At 45.2% G+C, this 12,567-nt stretch overlaps 1 protein-coding gene across 4 annotated transcripts in view; it reads right to left on the reverse strand.

The window, feature by feature from the left end:
- Nucleotides 1–12,567, reverse strand: part of LOC145481775 (uncharacterized) — a 77,688-nt gene that overhangs the window by 64,993 nt on the left and 128 nt on the right. For all 4 annotated transcript variants that reach the window (XM_081460315.1, XM_081460328.1, XM_081460311.1 and 1 more), the window contains exon 1: nucleotides 10,780–12,567. This exon is cut by the window's right edge. The gene's annotated coding sequence lies outside the window, so the exon portion shown is untranslated. The remainder of the gene's footprint in view (nucleotides 1–10,779) is intronic.

The following is a 12,567-nucleotide window of genomic DNA, read 5'->3' on the forward strand; positions in this document are numbered from 1 at the left end:
TCAAAAAATGTTTCGTCGGCAAGATACATGATTTTTTTGAACGCCTTTACGGTAAGGTCACACCATAACAGCGAAATGCCACCAATTGCGGCTGAAGAGATTAGAATCTGTGCAATGCTTGCTTTTGGCATCGTGATATACTTTACACTCAAAAGTTTAAATCATTTTTTTTAATCCTTTTGGCTGTGTCGCGCGAGCAGGTTCTGGCTCAACACGCGCGGGCTCAGGCGCGGGCACCGGCGTTTTTTTGTCGAATACGGCCTTGAGCTCTTCCCGTTTGTAATAAATCCCGACCAGTGAAACGACTATGTTGGCAACAGCAAGCCATTGGGTGGTCCTGAGGCTGCTATTTTTTTCTCCGCTGCTCTTTGGGCTTTCGCCTTCTGTAGTCGGGGCTGGCTCAGGGGCCGCTGTGGTGGCTTCCGCCTTGTTGTTCACCAAATTATAATAAACCTCAGCGGCTTTTTTCTGTTGCTCCCGGGCCAGCTGCGTTCTTTCAGAAACCCTTTTTCCAGCAGCCACACGCTTGGGATTTTTTACGCGCGTGGTTGCAGTTGGAGTTGTCGCTTGCTGTGTGATATCGACGGCAGGGGCTGTCTGGGTCTCGCCCTGAGGCGCGCTCTCGGATTGTTCGGTATTCTGAAACAAATGCGTATGCTGAGCAAATATAATAATGCTTAGAAATTACTCTGCGGTCGTTATGCAATCACTCAGCGGGAGTTGAGGATTGCTGTTGAGGAATTTCTTCCCATTTCTGTTCGGCCTTTCTCTCCAAATACGAGTTAAAGTCAATGTGTTTTGTGGTGATCAGCGCCGCGTTGGCCGCAGCAAGAAACCGGCTGCACTTCAAAGCAAGGTTGCCGGCCAGATTGGAGAGCTCTTTGTTTATGATGTAGTCGTTTCTGAGTTCTTTTTGGTAAGCGTCGATGTCTTTGATGTCAACGGCCATTCCGACCGCTTTGGTTACAAGAAAAATAAAGCTGTCGATCAGGCTTTCTGTTGTCATTGAGCCCACGTACGTCTCGTAGCGTTTGGTGTATTTCTCGACCTCTTTGTCGCTAAGGCGCTTAACCTGCTCGTGGGTCAACTGCACTCAGATGGCCTCTTTGGCTTTGCCTGTAGACACCAGCACGGCCAGCTGCTCACGAAGAGAAGGAATGTCAGGTCCGGGGGCGGTTGGAACTATGCAACCTGCTGGACCACTCGGCGGCTCGGGCTCGGTTTGAAGTAGGTTCATAACTTCTGCTAACGCGGCCTCTTCTTCAGCCATTGTTCAAGGCTATATTCAACTTTCATTTTTTTATTCAAAATAACTTTACCCCGTAGGGGTGGCGAAGCGAGAACACAAGATAAGAGAACTTTCGCTCTTTCAGCTTTGAAACCAGACCTTTGTACTCGTCCGGGGAGAGCTCGCCAGCGTAATCTTCGAAGATGGCTTTCGTGGTCTTGGCCGAGGGGGTGTAAAAGAGAACGATCGCCGCCACGTTCTCCCGGAAGGAAGATGTTATGCCGGTCATCTTCTGGGTCAGCACCCAAACGCTGATGCCCATATGTCGAGCAGAAAAGGCGAGATTCACCAGCTCGCCTGTACGCCCTTTCACATCTTTGGAAGCTGCGCAGTCATCGCGGATTATGAGCGTGTTGGCGCCCTCGAAAAGCCATCTCACTAGCTTCAACCATTTTTCCACGTCGTGCTGCTCGCATACTATCACATCCATTCTTGGATCATTTTCACCAATTCTGTGGTAGGTCTTGTTGTGCGCGAATGTCGGGCAGATGAGCACGATGTAGTCGAACTTGAAGCGGAAAGGGCCGTAGATCTGGTCCAACACAAACCTTGATTTGCCTGAATTCGTCGGCCCCACAATGAGAGCGTTGAAGGGTATCTTGCTTGGGTCCATATTAAAACTGTACAGGTTCTAGCTGTCTTTCCATAAGGTTGAACTGGTAGTCGGAGATTACGAATACATGGCATTTCACGTCGCCTGAGTCTTCGGCTTTCCGCTCAATTTCCAGCTGGACCCCGTCTGTACTGTTCACAATGCGGGTGCCGCTGCCGTGCATCGACTGATCGGCCATGGAGCGCATGTCAATCACAAGCCCGAACTTATCACCGGTGTAAAACTTTGTCGCATTCATGTGCTCGGTTTTATTTTTTTCTTTCACAAAGAAGCGGTAGGCCTCTTCCCACATGTCCTTGCCTTCGATGCCGTCGTTGAAAAGCATGTTGGGCGAGCCGTTGACGGTGACGCTAACTTTCGTCAGATCCGGGAAGATGAATTTTTCTGAATCTCTGTCGCCCGCAGTATACGGCTCTACAAACAGGAGGAGGAGGGCTTTTAGTGACCTTCTTTGGGCGTTGACTTTGATGTTGATCCTCGTGTCAGTTCCTTTTTTGAAAGACACCTCTTTGTCATGCATCACGTGGTCGTAAGTGAACTCTTTGCCGCTGGAGTAAACGCTGCGTGCCTCGTCCGCCAGAGTCTTGCTGCGGATAATTTCGTACTCGAGCTGGATGTTGGTCAGCTTGTATTTCAGCTGGGTTGTGTCGGAGCCTTTGACCACATGTATAGCTTCAGCAAGTTTTACATCGAACGTGAGGTCGTTGTAAAGGGCCTGGGGGTAGAAAACACCGTGGTTAGTTAAAATCTGGTGGTCAAGCCTGATCCGGTACTTGCTTCCGTATACCTCGTTCAGTTTGTTTTCAGCGTCGACGTCCGAGGTTTTCTTGTCTCCCGCGCCTCAGCGGATCTTGCATAGATCCTCGCTCTGAATCCTTTCGCGGAGCATGTTGTCTCGCTTTTCCTGCGAAAGGAAAAGGTCTTCGAAAGTTTTGTAGATGTCATACCCAACCGTGTCTTGCAGGATAGTGCCTGCAAACTTCACGACCAGCCTGTCAACGAGCGCCCGCGTGACGTTCTGAACAAGTAAGTTGTTGGCGTGCCCTCCAGAAATGTCGATGTCAAAGCGAAGCGCTAGCGAGCCCGGCACCAGAACCTCGTTCTCGTTCAGCTTGGGCACGGAAACACACAGCTTATCTCCGGGGTTGGCTTCAGAGCGGATAAAGGTGATTCGCTTGACCGCGCGCTCGGCCTGCATGGCGTGTAATGTCTTTTCGTTGTACGTTGGGCGAAGGTTCTCTGGAACTGACATTGTATTAATACATCGGCGATTATTTTCTAATTTAAAAATAACAGAATTGAAATATATTGCTATGGCGGAAGGCGGTGGCGAATTTGGTTACAAAGAAGGCGATACTCTCCTGGGTCATACAGATGATCGAGACGACTATGGCGAAAAAGAGGCCGAAAGAACCCAGCCTTTTGAGCCAGACGCGTGGTCCACTCCTTACCACCGCGTAGAGACAATAGAAATGCAAACGTGGCAACACGAGCAGACAGGGCTGCCTGAAACTTCTTATGTGGAAACATCGAGAAAAATTACAGACGAAGAGATTGAAAGAAGGCTGGAAGCTTTGAGAGACCCGAACACGGGAATCCTTCCTGATTCCGCAATCCCTCTTGTCCCCCCCTGTTTACAAAACGAACAAATAAAAAGAGTCAGAAAATTAATCAAAGCTCTTTACCCCAACGCCAAAGTTGAAGAGCTGGACATCAAATTCTCCAAAAATAAGATAGTGGTTGTTGGCCCGAGAGGGGGTGAGACCAAAATAGCTTTAGAGCGGGAAAGCGAGCTGAAGCGTCAAAACGAAGAAGATCAGGAGATCATCCGAGATGAGAATGCCTTGCCATCCGACATAAAAGACGCAGAAGACAGAGTGGCAGAAAGAAACGAGGAGATCGCGCGTTTGCAAACTGAGATTGTGGAAAGGGAAAGGGCGCGAGCTCTCTTGGAAAGGGTAAAAGAGATCTTCAAAAAATATGGCGTGACGGTAACAGCAATATTTCTTGCTGCAGGGACCACAATCGGAGCTGTCATCGGGGCCCTCACCAGAGGTTTGAAAGCCACCGGCAAGGCTTTGGGAAATGGCCTAAAAGATATTGGCGCGAAACTCGCTTCCCTGCTGCCCGGACTTATAGGATCGGTAGTGAGCTTCCTGTTGAAAGCCGCCGGCCAAGTCGTCGGGTTTCTGGCCGAGTACACCTGGCCGCTCATTCTTGCCGCGGTGGCCTTTTTGTTCGAAAAATATTTTAAGAAGCAGCGGTAGCTTACCGCCAAGCCATGAACAGCAAAGCCGATAATCCAACTACACCGACAATTACCGCCGTTTTGTTTATTTCGTGTTGCGGTGTTTTATCTGGAGCCTTGGGCTCCATTTTTTGCGCCGTTGGTTGTGTTTGCTGAGTTTCTGTCGAAGCTGGTTTCCTTGATTCGGCTGTTGCGGCTTTGTGTATCGGGTTTGAAGGATGGCTGCTGGGAGGGTTAATTTTTGACGGGCCGCCTGCCATGAGTTTGAGCGCAGCTTTTTTTGTTTCCGGGTTTACCTCGTTGTTGACCCCCAGTTTCATCCCGGAGACCGCCTGTTTCAGCTTGTTGTTGTAACCGATCGTGCTTTTGGTGTTTATTATCATTTGCGCAGGCATAAGCCAGGCCATGGGGGCTACAGCAAGATGGAGCCTGACCTTCGCTTGATCCACCGCGAGCTGGTACCTTTGCACGCTCTTGGCCAGGTCGGGCTGTCTGATCGCGTCTTCCATCAGCACCAGGAACTCGCTTTGGGCTTCTTTCGCCCGGTCACCAGAGCCGAGAATGCTGCTGCAGACGTTCACCTGCGCGCCTAGGACGCAGTAAACGAAAGCCTCGATTGACTAGTTGATTCTCGACAAGTCCACCTGCGTCAAACCGGATGCTGTGTTTGGCGCGAACCAGTCATACTGGGCCACGGCATCAGGTTCAATGAAAGAAAGCAGATTTCCTTTGCTTGCCGCACCGCCTTCATCACTGAATTTATAGAACCCTCCTGGATAAGCGGTTCCTGTTTTCAACGGCCCGTGCCCTGTCACGCCAATGTATACACTTCCCAAGCCGTGGTTTTTCCCTTGTGTGAGGCGAAAATCGCTCGAGGGGTCTATGCCGAACTCGTCGTATATCCTTTTGTACGAAGCAACGTCATAATGATTGTTCATTTGGCTGAACGTCGGGTCTCCAGGCAAAGCGCTTATGCTCTGAATTCCTCCTAGCTGGTACAAAATGCGCCTGACCGTGAAATACACGTGGAAGATATAAAAAGCTCTTATCCGCGGGGAGAGATTCATCCCGCTGTCAAAGATTTCGCGAGAAACTCCGCAACCTTGTGTCGCGCAGAAAACTGCGAAGTTGAGCTGTTGCGGCCAATATTTCATGTGTGGCCCTCCTAACCAGTGTTTTGATTCGGTTCCAGAAGTATGCCTGAGTTTGATTTCTTGAAATATTTCTCTGAATTTTGACGTGAAATATTGGTCAGGCGTGACGTAGATTTTGATTTCGGCGTTGAATATTTTCTTCAAGCTTGGCGCTTTTCCGTCGAAAGGTACCGCAGGGATGGGTAAGGAAACTTTTGAACCAAGTGGCGACAATTGGTAAGGAAAACCTCCGCTGTCTCCCAAACCAAGGGCTTGTTTCATTTCCGCGCTCCAATACCGCCTGTCTGAACCGAAGACACTTTGAAACGAGCCTTCGCTTTCTTTGAAAAACACCTCTGCGGTTGCGTTGTTTTTCTCGTCGATGCTTTCTTGTGAAACGAACCGGCTTTTGGAAAGTGATTTAAAAAATTTGTCCACGCCTTTTTCTTCGCAGCATCCGCTTTTTTCACAAACTCAGGATCTTTCCACAAATTCGCCATTGTATTTGAACACAATTTTTGTTTGTTAAATATAAAATGGTTGTTCTCACTATTGTCACGCAAGAGAACGGAGAGACTATATATTTTGAGGAACCGATACCGAAAGTACATTTCATGAAACTCATATCTTGCAGTTTATTCAACAGCTGGGACACTTTGAAAAATGAAGGTTCAGCCACCTTGGGAGATAAAGACAAAGATATAGCTTTATCAGTTAGTAAATTACTCCCAGGGCATTACAGTTTAAAAAGAATGGCAAAAGAAATAGACGGTCTGTTCGCCAAATATCAATATAAAGAGTTGCAAACAGCAATAAACCAACCTGTTGGCCAGCTTGTAATCAGAAATTTTGGGGCTGGGGCAAAACCAATTGAACTTGATCGCGATTTAGCCAATTTGCTTGGTATTTGCTTGGTATTAGAACGTATTATTAACGTTCGTAAAACGGCTTAGATCTCCAACGACATATTTCATTCATTGTGATTTGATCGACACAGAACGGAATCTGTTCAATGGCAAAAGGTCAGATGTTTTAGCCTTGTTTGATGTGAAAGGGAAGCCTTATGAAAAGGTGAGCTACCATGGTTCTCCGCAACAGTTTTTGCGAGACTGTTCTACAGGCGAGTTTATAAATAGCATCGCTATTAGCGTGAAAGATGAAAATGGCGAACTCTTTGATTTCAAAGGCTTCCCGCTTCTTTTTGAATTAGAGTTAAATTAAATTTCTTTATATACGCAATGTCTTCAGCAAATCTGTTACCTCCAAGCGCGCCGCCTGCCGAGAATGAAAGAAGAATCTATCCAAGCCTTCCCGAAACGACAAATGCCGAGAATTTCCGGCTAACTGAGATAAGTAAAATTGAAAAAGAAATATCTGCTGAGGTTGAGCATTACAGGCTTGTGTTGAAAAAATATAAAAAAGCCCGGAAAGCGATTCACTATTCCGCGGTTGGCCTTGGCGCCGTCACGGCAGCTCTGTCTTCTGGGGCTGTTGCAACATCACTCACTGGTGTTGGAATTGTTATCGGCGAGCCTGTTGCCGGGATAGCAGCTTTATCTGGCGCAGTTTCCACTGGCCTGTCCGTTGTCAACAAGAAGCTTGAATGCAAAGTTAATAGGCACTCGAGAATCCATTCTCTGGCTATTGCAAAACGTGACTCGATAAACATCTGTCTCACAAGCTCTGAATGATAATCGCGTTTCTGACACGGAGTTTCAACTGATCACACGTGAAATGCAGAAATATCGCCAACTTAGAGACTTTACGCTCAAACTTTGCGCAAAAACAAACAAATCCAATCTAGCCAGATATTGAAAAAAATAAGAAACCAGGTTCGGGAAGAATATAGAAAAAAACTTGCGGAGTACAGCACAAATTTGAACTAAATTTTGAGCGGAAAAACACAAAACTATCTCTAAGTCTTTTTAAAAAAAGATGATTGTGTTACTCCGCGTTACCTTCACGCGTGACGTTGCGTGACTAGGTTACGTTACTGTCACGCGTGACGTTGCGTGACAGGTCACACAAAAGGGCAAAAGCCCTGTCGGGGGGTGCTCGTTGGCTGTTCTTGCCTAGCCCCGGCTAGGACTTTCCCGCCGCTGACCAGGTGGCTGTCGATTCCCATTTTACCTGTGGGAACGAGGTTTGAGATCCCGAGAGACCTCTGAGCACCCCCCAGTCTCCACTGGGCCGGGGCGGGTTCACCCGGGGTTGTCGCCGTGGACGGCCTCACCCCATATCCCTGACAAGCGCCTGTACGTGCCGTATTAGGAATCAGAAGGGGCCAACCTCACATCCAAAAGCACTTTCATTTGCTTGCTGATAAATAGTATAATGCAGCAAGCTATATACATTGATCCGTTCGCCTCCCCTTTCACTTGTGGTGTAGCTTCTCTGTCCTTTTCCTAAATTTCGAAGTATATACACATACGCATGCGCTTTTGGACGGCGAGATGATGTCATACTTGAGCTATAATGCATCAGTCAATTCCAGCAGTGCCCATCCCCCCCCCCCGGGCAACCGCGGAGCATTTGCTCATGTTGTCAGTCCCGGGGGTGGGGCATTCGCAATTTCGTCACAGTCCGGGGGCTGGACATTTGCGTACCCCGGGGCGACCCCCGGGCATTTGACACACGTTTTTTCGAAAGTGCCATGGATGAGTTCATCGGGAAAGACGAGGCGTTTGTCGAACAATGGCTTCTCCGTCAAGTACTAGAGGAACTTGTAGATGTTTTTAAAGGTATGTTTTCTCAATTTCAGATATTTCCTCATTACTTGTAAGCTTATAAATATAAGCAACAAGGTGAACTATATTTTGTTTATCACAAAACAATCATTGTCGTGAACACGACTATTTCGCATTTCGCATTCAAAACTAGCCTAGCATTTTTTAAATTCATGAAAGTGGAGTTGAAATACTTAAGGTTTGCGAATTCAAATGATGCGATCTTCAGGACAGATCGTGCGAGCGATCCCGGGGGCGGGGCATTTGCCCTCTTTCTTCGTCCCCACCCCGGGGCATTTAGACAGCTTATGTGTCCCCACCCCGGGGAATTTGCCCATTTTTTTAAAAAAATACTAATGCCCGGGGGTTAGCCTGGGGGGGGGGGGGATGGGCACTGCTGGAATTGACTGACGCATAATTAGAGATTGGCTGAATAAATTATATCACAACAGTACTTCTGAAGGCCAAAATGATTGTGCTTTTCCACGCGATTTGCTTTATTTTCATGGAACTTTCTACACCCGTTTGGCTGAAAGAGTCCAGACAGATGACATATCAAGTCGTTGAAGCCATGCTAGAAGCAGAGAAAACTTAAACGGGCTCGATTGAGCACCTTGTTCAAGAATATTTCATGTTACTATCGATCGAACGCTGCGATCAAATCTTGCTATTTTCTCGTTTCCTCCTGCTCGCTTCACTTCGGCAGCTTCTGTGGTGAAAAAATAACTTACAGCGCGTTGACTGAGCGTATTTTTTTTGTAAATTCTGTTCTGGTTCGTTTTTTTCGGCCCAAACAAAAAAATCTTGAGTTGTGACCTCCATGTTTTTCAGTACTGCTCGTCCAAGGGCCTGGGAAATATTTGGTTCCAGTCTTCTGAGAAAAACGTCACGCAACTCACAGATTTCAAAACAAAACTTTTCCTTCGAACGAAGGTTATATCGTCGCCGCTCAGTAAAATTTCTTAAAGATTTCGGCGTAGTCGTTCTCAACATATATGGGGTTGCCGAGATAGTGTTTTTCTCCATTTTTATAGCATTCGTAACAGAGTTCTTTTAGGACACAGGAGTCGCATTTACGACAAAACATGACCATTACAGTTCTTGAGCTTTTTTCGCACAATGGTGCCTCTTCAATATCATAATGTACCTCATCCTAACCCATTTCCTTTCTTTGCCTCCTTTTTATTGCGAGATACTCCTTGTAAATTTTCTCACGAAGCTCTGGAGGGAGGTTTGGAATGGCCTCGGAAAGTTGACAGTTGCTTGATCGCAGAACATCGGACGAATATCTTGCGGCAGCCATCTCGGTGTATATACTGTGCATATAATTCTTCAATAGGAAAAAAATTCTGGCACACTTTGTGTATATACCAGTGCAGGCTGGCACATCCGCGCATTTTGGTTACAGCCGTTACAGCTTCGCTGGACCCGCGAAGTCACCCAATTTTTTTGTTTTACTTTTTGCGTGACACACACACGTATGATGAGGGTTCTAGACACAGCAGTGATAAAAATGGAAGAGAACGGGCAAAACAAGCCTCCCACGCTTAACTTCCCGAACTTGTGAGGGAAGTTAAGCGTGGGAGGCTTATTTTGCCCGTTCTCTTCCATTTTTATCACTGCTGTGCCAGAACCCTCATCATACATGTGTGTTAGGTTCTTAATTAGGTTCTTAATTTCTACAGAGTAGACATTGTTGTTGATTATCAGAAAATAGTGTAAAATCTGGTCTGTTCTTCATTATAAATATTTATTAATGTACCCATGTTGCCAAAAGTCCAACAACATTAATTGATCAATTGAGCATTTCAACCAAGACCAAGATTACATAAAAATGATACATTCTGTAAATTGTAGCAATAATTGTTTCATAATAACAGTTCAAATTTAACATACATTGTGCATTTTGAGTTTCATTTAACAATTCAATTTTCTAAACTCTCGATCATCTTTTTGGTTTTTAGTAAAAAAATATATAAATTAAATAGTTAAACCCCACATATAAGAACCTATTGGAATTTGTTTAGCTAAACAGGTTCTTATATTTTGGGGTATTAAAAAAGCAAATTTCTGCCTGAAGATTCTTACATCCCTAGGTTCTTACACGCGGGTTTTTACTGTAGTTTCGATTTCATATCACGCAAAATGTTTGTAGGCTTTGTAAACGACCTTTAGATCGAAATACGAGTGCAAAATGGTATAAAAGGAGAACGGTTTTTCAAGCCAAGGGCTTTTGCGTTTGACTATCACATCAATCGAGTACCGAGCGTCTTCTCGACTGTAACAAGAAACCGGCGTAGAGTGTGGATTCTTGGGATGTAACGGTCCAACTCGTACTTCTATCCAAACTGCTCCTACTATTTAACATCCGAGACAAGCGAATCGAGACGCCGAGGCCCTTAGGTCCTGTCAGTGGCTTAAACGATTTTAGACTTGGAGACGGATGACACGCACAAAAACTAGACCTCATGACTCAAAATACAGCCGTGGGAGATTTCGAGATCGAATAAAAAATTTCTGAGATTCAAGAATTCAAGAGTTTTCTGCGAAAAAGTGTATGCAATAAAGACATTTTTCAACACAATTGCGTTATTCACTCAGGCTGAAAGTTATTAATTAGTGCATGATTCCACATGTTTTCGCTACACAGAAACGGATCGATAAGATATCCGAAGATATTGACTATTTTGAACCAATTTTCGACCTCGATACAAGTTTTACAACTTATACTAAGGCGCGAAGTAAAATAGAAAACATATACACGTACTAACCTGAACTACGCTCGTCTTCAGCGACGCAGAATGGACGGTTTCTGTGAGGAATAGTTCAGCATAACCTACAAACAGGCGTCACTATTAATCGCGGTGGTAAGTGACGAAGGAGAAATCTAAATAACATCTAGTGAGGGTCAACTTCATGTATCAGCACAAAGTATATTATCCGACCAATACACCCCTAAACAACCCAATACATCCTCATACAGTACTATACACCGCTATACAGTACTATACACCCCTATATAGCACTATACAACCCTACACAGCACTATATACCCCTATACAGCACTACACACCCCTATACAGCACTATACACCCCTATACAGCACTATACACCCCTATACAGCACTATACACCCCTAAACAGCACTATACAGCACTATACACCCCTATACAGCACTATACACCCTTATACAGCACTATACACCCATATACAGCACTATACATCCCTATACAGCAGTTTACACCCTTATACAGCACTATAAACCCCTATACAGCACTATACACCCCTTTACAACACTATACCCCACTATACAGCACTTTACACCCCTATACAGCACTATACACCCAAATACAGCACTATACACCCCTATACAGCACTATATCCCACTATACAGCGCTATACAGCACTATACACCCCTACACAGCACTATAAACTCCTGTAGAGCACTATACACCACTATACAGCACTAGACACTCCTATACAGCACTAGACACCTCTATGCACTACTATACACCCCTTTACAGCACCATACACCCCCATAAAGCTCTATACCTCCCTATAATGCACTATACACCCCTATACAGCACTATACAGCACTATACACCGAAACACAGCACTATACACGGCTATAAATTACTATACATTTCTATACAGCAGTATACACCCCTATACAGCACTATAAACCGCCATACAGCACTATACACCCTTATACAGCACTATACACCCTTATATATCGCTATACAGCACTATACACCCCTCTACGGCACTATACACCCCTATACAACACTTTACACCCCTATACAGCACAATACAGCACTATACACCCCTATACAGCACTATACACTCCTATACAGCACTATACATCCCTATACAGCAGTATACACCCCTATAGAGCACTATAAACCCCTATACAGCGCTATACACCCCTATACAACACTATACACCCCTTTACAGCGCTATAAACCCCTATACAGCACTATACACCCCTATACAGCACTATAAACCTCTATACAGCACTATACACCCCTATGTAGCACTATATACCCAAATACAGCACTATACACCCCTATACAGCACTATACAGCTATATACACCCCTATACAGCACTATACACCCTGATATAGCAATATTCACCCCTATACAGCAGTAGACGCCCCTATATAGCACTAGACACCCACAAAACTATACATAACACTATACATAACATAACACCCATAACACTATACATGGATACATCTAGAATCTGTTTTTCATTGAAGCGGCTGTCATTTTGTTAACAAGCGAATACTGCTACTCTACTCACTATCTACCACAGAATAGATAGTGAGTAGCGTAGCCAATAAGCTCACGGCATTCGTAATAGAACGCTGGCAGATTTATACTAATACTGAACAGATGCACGGCAACATGGAATTTAATTATATATACACGGTCTACTATGTATTTGCATTTGAAAAATGGCGAAACGACTGGCCAAACTGTCGGATGGATGTAATTTTTCTTAAATAAAAATCAACTATCGACTGTCAACTCAACAAACGGAAGATATTTTACTTGATA

This window comes from Orbicella franksi, chromosome 1, assembly GCF_964199315.1.
Source record: "Orbicella franksi chromosome 1, jaOrbFran1.1, whole genome shotgun sequence".
Classification (NCBI taxonomy): domain Eukaryota; kingdom Metazoa; phylum Cnidaria; class Anthozoa; order Scleractinia; family Merulinidae; genus Orbicella; species Orbicella franksi.